The 18091-nt window shown below is 41.9% G+C and overlaps 1 protein-coding gene across 2 annotated transcripts in view; it reads left to right on the top strand.

The window, feature by feature from the left end:
- The first annotated feature begins 5877 nt into the window (after positions 1–5877).
- Positions 5878–18091, top strand: part of eps8l2 (EPS8 signaling adaptor L2) — a 178622-nt gene continuing 166408 nt past the window's right edge. Inside the window, exon 1 of one of the 2 annotated variants that reach the window (XM_087996608.1) lies at positions 5878–6154. The gene's annotated coding sequence lies outside the window, so the exon portion shown is untranslated. The remainder of the gene's footprint in view (positions 6155–18091) is intronic. The other variant, XM_087996610.1, reaches the window with a different exon arrangement.

Raw genomic sequence — 18091 nt, 5'->3', positions numbered from 1 at the left:
ACCAGGGGTCACAATCTAAAGATACAGGATTGGCCTCATAGGACTGAGATGAGGAGAAATGTATTCACCCAGAAATGAACCTGTGGAATTCTCTGCCACAGAAAGTGGTTGAGACCAAACCATTGAATGGTTCAAGAAAGAGTTAGATATAATTCTTTGGTCTAAAGGGTTAAAAGGGTACAGGAGAAAGCAGGAACAAGGTGTTTAATGGTCAGCCATGATCATATTGAACAGTGGAGCACTCATGAAGGGCCAAATGGCTTACTCCTAATTTCTATGTTTCTATGAGTCACAAGGCTCTGGATTCTAGTCTCATTCCAAGACTTGGGTCCAAACAATGCTTTTCACTCCTATATAATTTTGAGGAAGGGATGCACTGTTGGAAGTGCTGCTTTTTGGATAAGACATGGGGCTCTCAAGGGAACGCGAAAGATCACATTTTGAAGACGATGAGATTTCTCCAGTGTTCAGTCCAAACTTTGCCCCCCACTTAACATCAGAAATGATCTGATCATGTTGCATTGCTGTAAGTGAATGTCGGTTGCCTGCAAGTTGGCTGCCATGGTTCCTACATTGCCTGCACTTCAAAAATACTTCATCGGCAATAAAGAGATGTTCAAGTCTTTCTTTTTACCAAACCTGTGCTGCAAGACCCCTTAATAGGGAACAAGGTCAACTGGATTGAGTTGACAGGAGGTTAAGAATCTTTTGCTGGGTCCAGATATGGAAATTAAATTGTGAAAATTAACTTGCAAGTGTATGGTTCATTCTGATTGGATGCCTTCTGTCGCTATGAGAAATTGTGGGATTTGGGCAAGGCATTATTTCCTAACAGAAAAAGAACCGGTCATAAAAATATATAGAATTCAGCTTTGGTAATACTCATCATGTTTGTTTTTTGTGGGAAACAATAATTGTGAGCACTGGTATTTCAGAGAATGCAGAAAATAGTTGGTTCGGCAGCAGCTGTGGATAGAAAATTGAGTTAAGTTTCAGGTTGATAACCTTTCATGCAGTTCTGTTGAAAAGTACATTTCCTCCTGTGTTGCCAGAAACAAAATTTCCAGGAAATTGTGGAAATGTGCATAGGTAGGACTGCTCACACTATTATTATGATATATATTTACGTAAAAGTGACATTTTTAAGACTAACTTTTCTGGCTAAAGATTATGACATATCAACTTTTATGCAGGTGATGTTTGAGACAATGCTGCCACTTTTAAAAAGGTTATTTTGTCCTTGGTTTATTTGAAGTAAGGTCTAAAGACAGTGGTGCGGAAGAGTCTACAGAGTAACAGCTAAAAGTGGAAGGGGAGTGGCCAGTTCTCCCAGTTCAGGTGTTTTCTAGTTTTACTTTAGCTGTAGCAGTCACAAGATGATTGGAGCTGTTACAAGCTTCAGTAAAGGATTCCTATGAGTTTCTCTGAAATTCCTTTTTGGATGTTGTTCCCTTGTCTGTAAGAATCTGTGTTTGAATTTACCTTTTGCCAAGGGTGCACTTATGGGATGTCATTTTACTGAAACAGTTAATTAGTTAAGTTGCTGTATTGATTCAGGTAAGTTATCCAAGAGTTGTTATTCTAAATTCTGCTTTCTTTTGTTCGTGATTGTAGTGTTTAAATAAATTCTGTTTTGCTTAAAGCCGGGTGGTTGTACCAGTTGCATCACATTTGGAATATCCACTTCACATCTTCCTTTAAACTAAGAAAAAGTGAGGGTCTACTCTACCTTCTTAAAATATTTTGAAGGGTCTGGTCAAGTCCATAACCTGTCTTTGAGGGGTTGTCATGTATACTCTTCTTTTAATCTTTCATGGGATAAGGACATCATAGAAATTTGTGACCATCCCTAATTGTTTTGATCTGTGTGGCTAGCCAGACCATTTCAAAGAGCATTTCAGAGTCAAATTCATTAGTGTAGATTTGAAAACATACGTAAACCAGATTACATAAGAATACCAAATTTGATTTGGACATTGGTGAACCAGGTGGAGTTTCATAGCCATAAGACAGAGGATCTTTCAGATCTAGACTTCATTGGTTGGACTTAAATTTCATCAGCTCTTTTGGCACAATTTGGACCTGTGTTCTCAAAGCACAAACCACAACTAATTTGATGACTATTTAGTGACATTATCATTACATTACCTTTAATTTGACTCCATATAAACTATTAAAAAAAAGACTATTGCAGTGGAATAAGTAAAATCTAAAACACCAAACAATCCATATTCGTCAATATTTAAAATATAGTCATTTTAAATCATTTGAATGAATAAAACAAAATGTAAATATAGAAATTGTATAAAACATTTACCAGTACTCATTTTCATTCATATTTATGCATTTGTTATAAAATTTAATCATTATCATCTCCAGGATTATACATTGGTTCTGAAATTGATTGACTTTTACATGAGGTATATGGAAAATTACGTTTATTTTAGGCCAAATACCAAGGTATTGACTTCTACTAGATGAACTTTTACATGGATATATACAAGAGCTATCTAATCATATTCAGACTATTGTGTATAATGTCTTCTCTTCCTGCTCCTCCATCTTTACATTGGTGCCCCTTGACTCTTCCTATTTCTCATCCACATGTTTTACCTGAGCAACACTATCTGAAAGCAGTATGCTAGTTCACACAAGAATTCTGTTGACACTCAGTCCATCTCACCACTGTCAACTCTTCAAATTGATTATTGGACATCTAGCGCCATGTGAACAGATGTTTCCTCCAATTTTTTTCACTTCGCAAAATATCCATATTACAGAAGAGGAAGTGCTGGATGTCTTGAAATGGTTAAAGGTGGATAAATCCCCAGGACCTGATCAGGTGTACCCGAAAACTCTGTGGGAAGCTAGAAAAGTGTTTGCTGGGCCTCTTGCTGAGATATTTGTATCATCGATAGTCACAGGTGAGGTGCCGGAAGACTGGAGGTTGGCAAACATGTTGCCACTGTTTAAGAAGGGTGGTAAAGACAAGCCAGGGAACTATAGACCAGTGAGCCTGACCTCAGTGGTGGGCAAGTTGTTGGAGGGAATCCTGAGCGACAGGATGTACATGCATTTGGAAAGGCAAGGACTGATTCGGCATAGTCAACATGGATTTGTGCGTGGGAAATCATGTCTCACAAACTTGATTGAGTTTTTTGAAGAAGTAACAAAGAAGATTGATGAGGGCAGAGCAGTAGATGTGATCTATATAGACTTCAGTAAGGCGTTTGACATGGGAGACTGATTAGCAAGGTTAGAGCTCATGGAATACAGGGAGAACTAGCCATTTGGATACAGAACTGGCTCAAAGGTAGAAGACAGAGGGTGGTGGTGGAGGGTTGTTTTCTGACTGGAGGCCTGAGACCAGTGGAGTGCCACAAGGATCAGTGCTGGGTCCTCTACGTTTTGTCATTTACATAAATGATTTGGAAGTGAGCATAAGAGGTACAGTTAGTAAGTTTGCAGATGACACCAAAATTGGAGGTGTAGTGGACAGCGAAGAGGGTTACCTCAGACTACAACAGGATCTGGACCAGATGGGCCAATGGGCTGAGAAGTGGCAGATGGAGTTTAATTCAGATAAATGCGAGGTGCTGCATTTTGGGAAAGCAAATCTTAGCATGACTTATACACTTAATGGTAAGGTCCTAGGGAGTGTTGCTGAAGAAAGAGACCTTGCAGTGCAGGTTCATAGCTCCTTGAAAGTAGAGTCGCAGGTAGATAGTATAGTGAAGAAGGCGTTTGGTATGGTTCCCTTAATTGGTCAGAGTATTGAGTACAGGAGTGGGGAGGTCATGTTGTGGCTGTACAGGACATTAGTTAGGCCACTGTTGGAATATTGCATGCAATTCTGGTCTCCTTCCTATCAGAAAGATGTTGTGAAACTTGAAAGGGTTCAGAAAAGATTTACAAAGATGTTGCCAGGGTTGGAGGATTTGAGCTATAGGGAGAGGCTGAACAGGCTGGGGCTGTTTTCCCTGGAGCGTCGGAGGCTGAGGGGGGTGACCTTATAGAGGTTTACAAAATTATGATGGGCATGGATAGGATAAATAGACAAAGTCTTTTCCCTGGGATCGGGGAGTGCAGAACTAGAGGGCAATGGTTAGGGTGAGGAGGGAAAGATATAAAAGAGACCTAAGGGGCAACTTTTTCACGCAGAGGGTGGTACGTGTATGGAATAAGCTGCCAGAGGATGTGGTGGAGGCTGGTACAATTGCAACATTTCAGAGGCATCTGGATGGGTATATGAATAGGAAGGGTTTGGAGGCATATGGGCCGGGTGCTGGCAGGTGGGACTAAATTGGGTTGGGATATCTGGTCAGCATGGACAGGTTGGACCAAAGGGTCTGTTTCCATGCTGTACATCTCTATGACTCTATGACTCTATGAGATGTGGTGATTACCCAACTTCATTTTCCCTTATACGGAATGGTTTGCTAGGCCATTTCAAAGGCAGTTAAGAGTCAACAATATTAAGTAAAATATTGGGAAGATTGTATTAATTCCTTTTGATTGCTATACCAAGCCTTATTTCCCAACTTCCAACTCTATTCTTGTTCCAGGCAGGCAGCTGTGACAAAACAAGTCCGTTCACAACCTTGCTATCATATTCGACACTGAGATGAGACCGCCTATTTCTGCCTTCATATTATTGCTTGACCTCACTCTTATCTCAGCTCATCTACTGCTAAAACCCTCATTCATGCATTTGTTTCTTCCAGTCTATTCCCACATACTGGTCTCATACTGCCCTCAGTCAGCTTGACACCATTTATAATGTAGTAAAAGTTAAGACAAAGACAGAGTCATGTTTATCCATATATGCCCACTGACCCACATTGACTCCAAGTGAAGCAACGTTTTGATTTTAAAACATTCTTCTTGATTCCAAATTTATCCATGCCCTCTTCCCTCATGATCTTTATTACATCCTCCATCCCAATAATCATCTGAGACGTATCTGCTCATCTAATCTGGCCTCTTGAACATTTCTGTTTTGATCGATTTTCCAATGCAATCATTTACCCAGGTCTTAAGCCTCAACAGTCCCTCCCTAGCCCACTCTGCCTCACTTTCACCAAGCTTTTGATTATCTGACTTAATAAGTCCTTATATATCTCAATGTTGACATTTTGTTTTCACAGAATCACAGAAATGGTATGGTACAGAAGGAGCTGTTCAGTCTATAGTGCTTGCACTGGAACATATAATGGAATATTTTATAACATTAAAGGTGTATGTAAATATAAGGCTCAACAGACTGGCTAATATTTTCCTGTCCTTTGCTTTTATTTATGTTTGTTTCTATATGTACATGGTCTCAACCAATTAGATGCGTGTACTAATGTTCTCTATTCCCACTCTGAGCAGTGGTTAATCACTCCCAGTGCTCTAAGCATCATTTGACCAGTTACAACACATTTTCACAAAACCTGTGTGCCTCTGTTTCTTCATTTAATTTCTCCTTATGCACACTAGTTCAAAACCTTTATGTGGATGCTCTCCCTTCTTTCAAAAAGCCTCTGTAATAACTAATTTCTTTGTTCAATCCTTTATTGTTGTTTCCTCTATTCTTTGTCCTACCTTTCCTTCCACCCTCAGACACTACCCCACGCCCATGATGAGTAAATGACAAAGTCTATACAAATCCATGTTATAATACCTGTTTAATTATTGAACTGTGTGCTGGAGAGGTTGGTAAACAACAGCGATGGGAATATTCAGTTAATTTAAATGACAGCTGAGATATAAAAAGTATGTCCCAGTCTATTTAAATAACAGCTGTTTGCAGCCTGTTTGACTGCTTTAAGTCCCTCCCACCTGTAGAGCCAGTCTCTACTGTATCTACCTGCAGTACAGGGTGTTAACACTGCTCTGTGCAGCCACTTCACTGAAAAATAGAGCACTGAGCAGAAGCAGCCGGCCAACAAGTGACGTAGTGATACTGGTCTGTCCAGCAAAAAAAGGGCTCTGGAATTAGAGAAGCAGGGTGGCGGTGATAGAACTGGCTGCATTGATATATACCTGCAAGAGCAAAGTTCAACCGACAAGGAGAGGAAATAAAAGCACTGACTCTTCACCTCCAGACAAAAGTACAGCAGGTTTAATGGCTGAAAAGTTTCAGTGAACCTGAGAAGGACCTGGCTTATTGGTAAGCAAATTACTAGCTTTCTGCTTCACATTAGGTATTACGTGAACCTGTGGACAGACATTTAAATTATTAACTCCCTGTGCTTCTAACCTTGTTCAGGAAGCTTAAATTGAAATCTGATTCTGTGGGGACAGCAGTTCTTTGAAATGACTCCTTGGCTATATCATCAGTTGGGAAGTTAATAATCTTTTTTTTTGGGGGGGGGTGTTGCTGATTGTTATTTGAGTGTGGACCGGCATTCCTGTTTGAATTTCAATATCGATGTGTAAACGTTTTGACCCTCGTTGCATTGTCTAAACAGGATACCTGTTAGCACATTGGGAAGTGAGCCTGCCTTTGGTTTGTGTGTTGTAGGAACAAATAAAATGGTGCTTGACAATTTCTATGGACACAGAGTGAGCCCGATAGTGGAGGATGTTTATAGCTAAAGGGGACCGTTGCTTTGGTCACCACTTGGGCAGGAGGGTGTTTGGGGAGTGGGGTGGAGAGAGAACGGGAAAATACCACCGTGGCTTATTTAAGAGTCTGATGTGTCTATCCATTGTAATTAGGTAACTCTGTTAATGCACTCGAGTTGTAAATTAGATATATTACCCTGTCTATTGAAATTTGAGATGTATGTGTGTATGAGTCACCTCATGTAGCCAGGGAATGTCAGAATTTGAAATTAAGAGAAACTGTATTTTAAATTGTTCTATTGTGCTTAAATTATTCTGTTGAAAAACCAATTTGGCTGAGTTAATAAGGTATATCATTTTGTAAGAAATTTGAATTTCGGATTCCCATTCTGTTTTGCTCTGAGTTGAATTATTAACCCTTTTTTTGGTTTTTAGTTTTGCAGTGACTCTCAAATTATTTTGCGGAGGTTGCCAATGGAAACAAAATTACCTCTGGAAGCACAAATAAAGTGAGAGCATGGCGTTTGAGCCTTGGAAAATACTCCATGCCTTTTTACTAGTGTCAATATCAGCAAAACTAAATGACTGCCTTTAGTAATTCTTCATATTACATGGACTCTCAGAGTGGGTGACACGGTGGCACAGTGGTTAGCACTGCTGCCATAGCGCAGAGACCTGGGTTCAATTCCCGCCTCAGGCGACTGACTGTGTGGAGTTTGCACGTTCTCCCCGTGTCTGCGTGGGTTTCCTCTGTGTGCTCTGGTTTCCTTCCACAGTCCAAAAATGTGCAGATTAGGTGAATTGGCTGTGCTAAATTGTCTGTAGTGTTAGGTGTAGGGGAATGGATCTGGGTGGGTGCGCTTTGGCGGATCGGTGTGGACTTGTTGGCCCGAAGGGCCTGTTTCCACACTGTAAGTAATCTAATCTAATCTAGATGTACAGCATGGTCCAACTGGTACATGAAGACCAGATATCCCAATCTAATCTAGTCCCATTTGCCAGCAGCTGGCCCATATCTCTGTAAAGCCTTCTTAATCATTTTGTGGTATCATCCAAATGCCCTTTAAATGTTGCAAGTGTACCAACCTCCACCACTTCCTCTGACAGCTCACTCATTACACACATCACCCAATACCCTCTAGTTCTCGTCTGCGCCCTTTGTCCAGACTTTGTCTGGATGTAGGTTTGCTACTTAACTAGAAGGTTCATTTCCAGACGCTTCATCACCCTACTAGGTAACATCTTCAGTAGACCTCCAGGTGAAGCACTGTTGATAATTCCTGCTTTCTATTTATATATTTCAGTTTCTTTGGGTTGGTCTTGTCATTTCCTGTGGTGACATCACTTCCAGTGATAATGCCATTTTCTGTTTTTCTCAGGGGGTGGTAGATGGGGTCTAACTCTGTGTTTGTTGATAGAGTTCTGGTTGGAATGCCATGCTTCTAGGAATTCTCTTGCGTGTCTCTGTTTGGCTTGTTCTAGAATGGATGTGATGTCCCAGTCAAAGTGATATTCTTCCTTATCTGTATGTAAGGATACTAGTGAGAGTGGGTCATACAGATGAGGAAGGACACCACTTCAAATGGGACAACACATCCATTTTAGGACAAGCCAAACAGAGACATGCACAAGAATTCCTAGAAGCATGGGATTCCAACCGGAACTCTATCAACAAACACATTGCGTTAGACTCCCATTTACCATCCCTGAGAAAAAGAACAAGAAATGGTATCACCACTGGAAATGATGTCACCACAGGAAATGACAAAATTAACCCAAAGAAACCCAAACATATAAATATAAAGCAGGAATTATCAACAGTGCTTTGCCCAGAGGCCCACTCAAAATGTTACCTTGTAGGGTGACGAAACATCTGGAAATGAACCTTCCAGCTCAGTGAGCAAACCTACATCCAGAACCTCAACCTGAGCTACAGATCTTCTTAAAACTCGCTAAGACTTTGTCTATTTATCCTATCCATGCCCCTCATGATTTTATAAACCTCTATAAGGTCACCCCTCAGTCTCTGATGCTCCAGGGAAAACAGCCCCAGCCTATTCAGCCTCTCCCTATAGCTCAAATCCTCCAACACTGGCAACATCCTTGTAAATCTTTTCTGAACCCTCTCAAGTTTCACGGTCTCCTTCCAATAGGAAGGAGACCAGAGTTGAATGCAATATTCCAAAAGTGGCCTAACCTACGTCCTGTACAGCCGTAACATGACCTCCCAACTCCTGTACTCAATGCTGTGACCAATAAAGGAAAGCATACCAGATGCCTTCTTCACTATCCTATCTACTGTGACTCGACTTTCAAGGAGCTATGAACCTGCACTCCAAGGTCTCTTTGGTCAGCAACGCTCCCTATTGTTAAGTGTACAAGTCCTTCTAAGGTTTGCTTTCCCAAAATGCAGCACTTTGCATTTATCTAAATTAAACTCCATCTGCCACTCCTCAGCCTATTGGTCCATCTGATCAAGATCCCATTGTAATCTGTGGTAACCTTCTTTACTATACATTACACTTCCAATTTTGGTGTCATCTGCAAACTTACTAACTAGATCTCTTATGTTCATATCCAAATCACGTATATAAATGATGAAAAGTAGTGAGCCCTACACCTATTCTTATGGCACTCCACATCTGGCTACATTTGTGAGGGACAGCCATCTATGGTTAGCAAAGTTAGTCTGCGTAAACCTTCCACCATTGCAAATGTTCCAATATTATAAATGGCATGATCATCCAGCAGTAAACCAAACTTTATTACTGCCCTCTTCTTGGGCAATGAGCCAGTAATAAAATTAGGATATTATACTACCCAGATCTACACTTACCTTTTTTAAATTATCTCTTACTTTTCTTGCTATTTATTGACTTAATTTTTTTTGCTGGAATTCCTGACGATCTAGGTCAGATCAATGTGAAGTTTTCTTTATAGTGACAGTTTGGTGTGTTTTTTTTTTATCTTGATGCAAGTAGGATATGTGCAGAAACAAAATATGAGTTTGTTTAGTGGTAGTCTATTTAATGGCAGTTATCTTTCAGTCATTTTCGCTGTGCTGTGGAGATGCTGCTGTCAAACTTCAGGGTCACCAGGACCTTGGGCTAGCTACATGGTCAGAAGCTACCCCAGCACAGGCCATGAAATGAGGCTCACTTGCTAATCTCATCCTAGCTGAGATTTTCACATAGCCTTCACGGTTTGGGATCATCACTGTGCCACCTTTTCTGCACACCAATAGAACAGGATACCGAGCAAGCATGCTAGAAGGGAAATGAGACCACATTCCGACTGGATTATTTAAATGTTCCTTTCAGGGTGCGGTTGAGTTGCTACAACAGGCATAGCTGGGTCTACTTTTCCAGAAAAGCCTGAAAGTCCCAGTGCTGAGTGTTGATATTTTCTAATAAACCTGTTATTATACACCTCTCTCTGGAGTAGGTGGGATTTGAAGTCATGCTCTCTGGTTCAGAGGGACACCGATCTCAATGCCCCCCTGCACCCCCCCCCCCCCCCCCCTCCCAGCCAAATAATTTTTCCACCTTGAAAATGGAACAAATCCCAAGGCCAAACTCTTGGCTTGCTCGTACTGGCTTGATATTGGAGGCAAAACAGCAGACTCAGTTTTCTTTTATAGGTTAGAAAAGACAGTCTCTGAGAAAAATCAGTGTTTTGAAATGGAGAGCAGTACCAGGGTCAAATGAGCTTGCATTTTTGAGATGGCAAAAGAGGCCATTGTTACTTGTGAAGTCTAAAACCCAGCATGGGCAAAAGTAGGACTGGGAAATGTTGGAATGATTTTTATTTAATGTGCTTGCTTTGTCATTCATGAAGATGACCTCCATTTTCAGCATTAAATGGGGAACTGATTTTTTTTTCTCTCTCTTTATATCATTCAAACACTCATGCTGGTTTGAACAGACAGATGGCAGCCACAATCCGATTAGGAAAAACCTGCTGTGAATGAGTCCTCTCCTGCCACTGTTTGCACATTGTCAGTATATGTGAAGTAGAAGGATCTTGCCCTCAAAATGTGGTGCCTGAATCAGGTTTTCAGCGTGACTCATGCTGTTTTGCCTCCAAAATAGCACCCACTGAAGCTGTACACGCTCGTCATGCAAGTACACTGGGTGCCAGCTTGGTGACAGCATTAGTTCATATCTGCCAACTGTTTGCTTGAATTAAGCAGAATAATGCGGTGGTGATTGGGTCTCAGTGCTGTTGTTTCAGAGATCAATACTCCAGCTAGTGACGTCTCCTAGACATCTGCAGCTGCGTGCATGTTTGGCAGGAAGGAGTCCACAATTGAGTTGCTTAAAAATTAATAACCCAGCAATTTGTGGATGATGCTTTCTACGACCTCTAAGCCAGCGGAAGTGTTTGATTTTTGGACTTTAAATTTATACATGTTCAGGGAATGATGTGGCATTTGGGAGAGAGCCAATGGTGTTAGTGGCAAGGTACTGGTATGATAAAGGATTGGCTGACTGGCAGAAAGTAGGGTTAAAAGATCTTTTTCAGGATGGCAACTGTTGACAAATGGAGTTCCGCAGGGGTCAGTGTTGAGAGCACAGCTATTCAGGTTATATGCTAACACTCTCTGGATGAAGGAAATGCAGATGTTGTTGCTAAATTTGCAGGTAACAGCACAAAGATAGGTGGAGGGACAGATAGTGTTGGTGAAGTGGGGAGGCTGCTGAAGGATTTGAACAGGGTAGGTGAGTGGACAAAGAAGTGGCAGCGAGAATATAATGTGGAAAGGGGAGAGGTTTTGGGCTTTGAAAGGAAAAATAGACGCATAGACTATTTTTGAAAAGGGGAAATGTTTCAGAAATCTGAACCAGAAAAGCACGTATGACTCCCAGTTAAGGATTCTTTTGAGGTTAATATGCGGGTTCAGTTGGCGGTTAGGAAGGCAAATATTATAATAGCATTTATTTCAAGACGGTTGAAATACAAAAGCAGAGATGTACTGCTGAAGCTGTATAAGGCTTTGGTTGGACTGCTTTTGGAATATTGTGTGCAGTTTTGAGCCCCATATGAAAGGAAGGATGTGCTGGCCTTTGAGGGGGTTCAGAGGAGGTTTACAGGAATAATCCTGGGGCTTGTCATATAAGGAGCAGTTAAGAACTCTGAATCTGTACTCAATGGAGTTTAGAAGGATAAGAGGGGATCTCATTGAAACTTAAAGAATACTGAGATGCCTAGTTAGTGAACATGGAAAAGATGTTTCCACTAGCAGGAGAAATTAGGACTTGAGAGCACAGCCTCTTCATGAAGAGGTGACCTTTTAGAACAGAGATGAGGAATTTCTTCAGCCTGAGGACAACATGGTGGCTCAGTGGTTTGTACTGCTGCCTCACAGAGTAAAAGACCCGAGTTCGATTCCAGTCTGGGACGACTGTCTGTGTGGAATTTGTATGTTCTCCCTGTATCTGTGTGGGTTTTCTCCAGGTGCTCTGGTTTCCTCCCAACGTCCAAAGATGTGCTGGTTGGAAGAATTGGCCATGCTAAATTGCCTATAGTGTCCAAGGATATGTAGGTTAGGTACATTAGTCAGGGGTAAATATAGGATAGGGGAAATGGGTCTGGATGAGTTGCTCTTTGGATGGGTTGGTGTGGACTTGTTGGACTGAAGGGCCTGTTTGCACACTGTAGGGATGCTCTGATTCTGAGAGTAGTAAATCTGTGAAACTCATTGTCACAGAAGGCTGTGGAGGCCAAGTCATTGTATGTATTCAAGAAAGGGAGAGGTTCTTGATTTAGTAAGGGGATCAAAGGTTATGCGGAGAAGACAGGAGAATAAGGTTGAGAAACACATTAGCCATGATCGAATGTTGGAACAGATTCAATGAGCTAAATGGCCTAATTGTCTTTGTGCATCTTGTCCAAAAGAACTCTGTCCTGACTCAAGAATCTTATACAAACTAAATGCTCCCAGACACAGATATGCAGTAATTTACATTCCTGTTGGAGGCAAGATCATCAAACAAAATGAACTGCTCAAAGAGAGGAGATTGGTTTTGACAAATAAGTTGTATCCATAGGGTGGTCAGAGAGGAATTCCCTAATCATCAGCAGGGGGAAGTTACTGGAATTTTACATGACCCATGGGATAGGTTCTGAAAATGTGTTGCTGGAAAAGCGCAGCAGGTCAGGCAGCATCCAAGGAACAGGAGAATCGACATTTCGGGTATGAGCCCTGCTTCAGGAATGAGGGAAGTGTGCCAAGCAGGCTAAGATAAAAGGTAGGGAGGAGGGACTTGGGGGAGGGGCGTTGGAAATGTGATAGGTGGAAGGAGGTTAAGGTGAGGGTGATTAGGTGAGAACCTGCAATCTTCTTCCTGACCTCTCTGTCCCCACCCCCAATCCGGCCTATCACCCTCGCCTTAACCTCCTTCCACCTATCACATTTCCAACACCCCTCCCCCAAGTCCCTCCTCCCTACCTCTTATCTTAGCCTGCTTGGCACACTTCCCTCATTCCAGAAGCAGGGCTCATGCCCGAAATGTCGATTCTCCTGTTCCTTGGATGCTGCCTGACCTGCTGCGCTTTTCCAGCAACACAGTTTCAGCTCTGATCTCCAGCATCTGCAGTCCTCACTTTCTCCATGGGATAGGTTGGCAAGTGGGTGTGTAAAATTGAACTTCACAGAAGTCCAGTGGTGTTTGACCACTCTTGTGGATATTTTACTGATTTGTAGCAGAAATGGTAAGCAGCACTCTCTTCTGTAGACCAGTTGAGGCCCTTGATGACCAATTAAATGCTTGCTCATTCTGTTGCCAATGTTTTACCCATGGTAAGAGAGACCAGGAGCGGGTAGAGAGGAGCATGAACCCTGCCCTTGAGTAAGCTTTAGCCCTAAGCATGAGATGGGGAGCGCTCCTTGAAATGTAACATGGCTTGCTGGGTGAGGAAGGCATTGCCATTGGATGTGCAGTCATGTAACCATGAGCCATTGGGCCAGCCCCTTTGTTGGCAGGCGCAGGTGATATTTGCTGTATCACCCAGATGTATGTATGAATTTATTTATTCACTTGTAGGTTGTGGGCGTTATTGGCTGGGCCAGCCTTTATTGCCCATTTCTTAGTTGAGAAGGCTCTGGTGAACCGCTGCAGTCCACCAACTGTGGGTTGACCCACAATGCCCTTAGGAAGGGGATTCCAGGATTTTTACCCAGCAACAGGTGAAGGAATAGCAATATATTTCCAAGTCAGGATGGTGAGTAGCTTGGAGGGGAACTTGTAGCTGGTGGTGTTCCCATTTATCTGCTGCCCTTGGCCTTCTAGATGGAAGTGGTCATGGGTTTACCAGTCATCTGATGCATGAGGAAAGTGACCAAGGCTTTATATTCCAAGAGCGATGAATACGTTTCACTTCTTGCTGGAGCAAATCATGTGAAGTGTGCATGTAGCTGTGAAGACTGTGGGTTTCCCTATCTTGCAGGATGCCACTGATTGCACACACATCACTCTTCAGTGCCGCATGTCCACACTAAGATGTAGTGCAATCAAAAGAGACTCTACTCCCTTCCTATCCAATTGGTATGTGTAACCGTAACTACCATATCATGCAGGTTAATACCTAATATGTGAAACCATTCCCCATGCCTTCGTTCAGCTAGCATGAAGGACTGCTGCAGTATTTAAGGAAGCACAAAAAAAACTAGGAGTGGCTAAAGGCTAACCAGGACTACACTGAAACAGTTTGTGACTCCAGATGGAATCTATGCATGTGGGGAAGTAGCATGCAAACTTTCAAAGCCAAGCTGCCGTGTAAATTGAGAACAGGCCCCTGCTGCTTGGGCTGCTCTTATGGAGCCCTACAGTACACAACAAATTGTGACAAGGTTTGTGATGGTTACATGATGCACATTTATTTTTAATCCTGTGGTCAGGAGGCTTGCAGGGAAGAGGAAGTAATCAAACACACCTCTTTGACTCTGGGCATGTGATGACCTGGAACTGTTATCAGTGTTGGATAATAGGCAATATTAGCCAAGACTCTAGCGACAGCTCATCAGCTCCTCTTCAATAAACATGCCATAGGAATGTTTACAGTTATCTAATGTAGTTTAAAACCTCAACCTAAAAGATGACACCTTCACCAGAGTCTTCAGTAAACTCACACCAGCATGAATTATGTCCCAAGTCTCCAGAAATTCTCCGACATGAATACAGCATTCAGTAATGCCTAATATTCTGCTGCTATTTTAAAACAAATTTGTGATGTAGACTCAGCATCCTTGTGAAATTATACTGCTGTTGGTAAACACAGAAAATTTACCTTGACAAGGTCAGTTGATGACAGGAGGATTGGGTGTTTGCATTCAGCTGCAGTGCACAACTGAAAGCACCTATTGTGGTAGCTCACTGCTGCTGGTCGTTAACCGCAGTCAATATTTGTATAATGCTCAAGAACTCGGTTGAACTGTTGCAGGACAGGGAGTATAGTTCACCTTTGTTGTTATAGTAACCAATCTCCATGTAAACAACAGTGGATTGCAATTGCTTTCAAGGCTGTGCAGATCATTGACCTCAAATTCTGTCATTAAAAAATAAGGAATGTGTCTTGTTCAGTTCCAAACTGTCCCCAAAGCACCTTTGTTAGTTTTTATTTTGTGGTGTAATAAGATTGATCTCCGTCATGATGGAATTAATCAGATAACTAGCATCAGTGAAGAAGACACCACTCAAGACTGAGCATGTGAAGAGATGTCTTGCACACTACACTAAGAAATGTACTTGAAAACCTACTCTGCACATATATAAATACAGTACGGAAGAGTTGAGCCTTACTTGATGATGAGGAACAAGCTGCCTCTGACAACCCTTTATTGACTGAGATACTGGGCTGTCTCAATGAGCAGGCAGTAGTCTTGCTTTAAAACACACAATAAAGCAGCCTTCTCATTTTGAATTTCTAATTCTTTCCAGTTGTATTTATGAATATTACCCTTCCAGCATTTTCACATTAGCAAACAGTTGCTGATGACAGACGCCCACAGCAAGGAACCTTACTAATATAATGTAAATGATCAAACCTGCAGACTATTGGTGCCATTGTATATACATGAAGTTACATTAATTGGAATTTTCCATGGGATTAATGACTTTTAATATAATAGCATACAAGGTTTTCAAATGTGCATCTCGCCCCTTTATTTTCTCAGAACATGACAGTTGTGCATAGAGTAGCACCCAATGAATGGGGTGAGGCAAAACATTAAAATCATGAGCTATGGATACAAACTAGAATAGAAGATTTAAACACCTTTTTTATTTTCTTTGTCAGGAAGGCTTTTCTGCGAGGTTTGGTCTGCTAACGATAGATTTTATTTTGTTCTGAGTAGTAGTACTGAGAGCGAGGACAGGTATAACAGGCTGAAGAGGGCCCTTCCATACTGCAACGCAATGTTACTCTTGAATGCTGTTTGCTGTCATTTGTCAAACTCCCTGCCCCTCAACCCCAGATAGAGGTAAATTTTAGAACATGGTCAAAAAGACAACTACCATCAGCTTACTAATAATTATTGCTTTAATCTATCTTTCCCTTCCTTTTATATGATGTGGGTGGTCTTGAATCCGCTGGCGTTTATTGTAAGCCTATTCAATGGTTTTGAGATGCCTTGTCGAATTGCTGAAGTCCATGCAGCTAACACCCATTGTGCATTTGAGAATGGACTTCCAGGATTTTGATGCCATGTCTTCAAAGGACAATTGCTTGGAATAATTGCAGCTTTTAAGGCTATGACCTATAATCTTTATTGAGGGTATCAAGTGATTGTGGAGCCAAGGCAGGAAAATGGAGTTAAACTGCAGATCAGCCATGATCTAATTGAATGGTAGATGAAACCCAAGAGGCTCCTGACCTACTCCAGTTCCTAATTTTAACCATCAAATATTATGAGCATGGAAAGAAGAAGGCATCTTTTAAAGGTGTTGTTAAGCTGAGGCGGTTTCCTAAATTGTAGCGAATAATAAATGGCTTAATGTTGCTGGAATACAATAAATAATGGCCTGAAATTCCAATAGTTTGGTATAAAGTCTAATAATTGAGATGTGGTCCAGTTTATTCTGGGGTAAGGAAATTTCAAACTGTCATAAGAAATTTAGAGCACAATTGTTTTGTTTTGCACATCATTTCCCTTGCGGTTAAACATAAGTTTATGTGGCTTATCAAACTACTTAACCAGTCCCTTAGTGACGGGCTGGAAAAATGTTACAGGAAGGCTGCTTTGCCGAAAGCTGGCAGATGTATCACCTTTCAAAGTTCAGTTGAGCCAGTTAAGGAACAATGAAGAACACCTTCCTTACCTCATGGGCATTTTATCTAGCAGTAGGGTGCTGTTGCCATGTGGCAAATGGACCAGTGAGCCTAGCTGCCACCTAGTGAACTTTTGGTAACGGGATTTCTTTTCTCTCTAAGCAACATATGGCCTCAGGGACTGCACCCCTAGGGGTAATAGTCACTCCTATACAATAAGGTGCTCGCTATTTAGCAACCTCCCACCCAATATTTAGGATGTTTGCTAATCTCAAGTGACCTCAGATATTACTTCTGCTCTTCAAGTGTGATCAGACATTGATACATTCAAATTTTGCAGTTGCAGGCTCGTTGGTCACCATTGGTCATGCATTGATGAACTGCCTTATGTAACTAAGGTATGGGTGGTGGTAAGCTACTACCTTGGACTCAAGATTAGAGTGCTGCTGGAAAAGCACAGCAGGTCAGGCAGCATCCAAGGAGCAGGAAAATCAATGTTTCAGACAAGAGCCCTTCATCAGATATGATTCCTGATGAAGGATCTTGCTCGAAACGTCATTTTTCCTGCTCCTTGGATGCTGCCTGACCTGCTCTGCTTTTCCAGCACCACTCTAATCTTGGCTCTGATCTCCAGCATCTGCAGTCCTCACTTTCGCCAGCCACCTTGGATTATTGCAGTCTATGGGGCTGTTGGTTCCAGGACTCTAACAACAAATTTCCAAAACGGGATGGGGAGTGTAGGTTGGAGGGCAACCTGCAGATGATGGCTGTGTTTCCACTGCACAACAGCAGTGTACGAATTTTTGACAGAAGCGAAAGTGAATGATAAGATGCCATTGGAGCAAGATAATTTATCCTGGATCATGTCAAGCTTTGAGTGTTGCTAGAGCTGTACTCATGCGAACAAGTGGGGAGCACTGCATCATGCTCCTAGCATTTTATAGATGGCGGACAGGCAGAAACTGAGATACTTACTGTAGAATTCCTAACTGTTGTTGTTGGAGATGTCATTGCCTGGCAGTTGTAGGGTGTTATTTGCATGTCTTGCTGTAGAGAGCCCAAAGTGCTGAACATTCCCACTTCTGACCTTTTTTTTTAAATGATGGAAGTAAAGGTATTGGGCGGACAGTTTCGGGACAATCTGCAAGCATTTTATTAGGGGCAACAGACCAGAGGGCAGCCACTAAATTGGCCACCACCATGTATGCACCTTCTGGGTACGGCGCTGATTGAAAGAGATCTAGTCCAAGGGCAACTGTTCAGCCCCTCA

This window comes from Chiloscyllium plagiosum, unplaced genomic scaffold (assembly GCF_037043375.1).
Source record: "Chiloscyllium plagiosum isolate Xiang-an unplaced genomic scaffold, Cpla_swu_hap1 HiC_scaffold_18, whole genome shotgun sequence".
In the NCBI taxonomy this organism is placed as follows: Eukaryota; Metazoa; Chordata; class Chondrichthyes; order Orectolobiformes; family Hemiscylliidae; genus Chiloscyllium; species Chiloscyllium plagiosum.
This window is presented reverse-complemented; position numbering and strand designations above follow the sequence as displayed.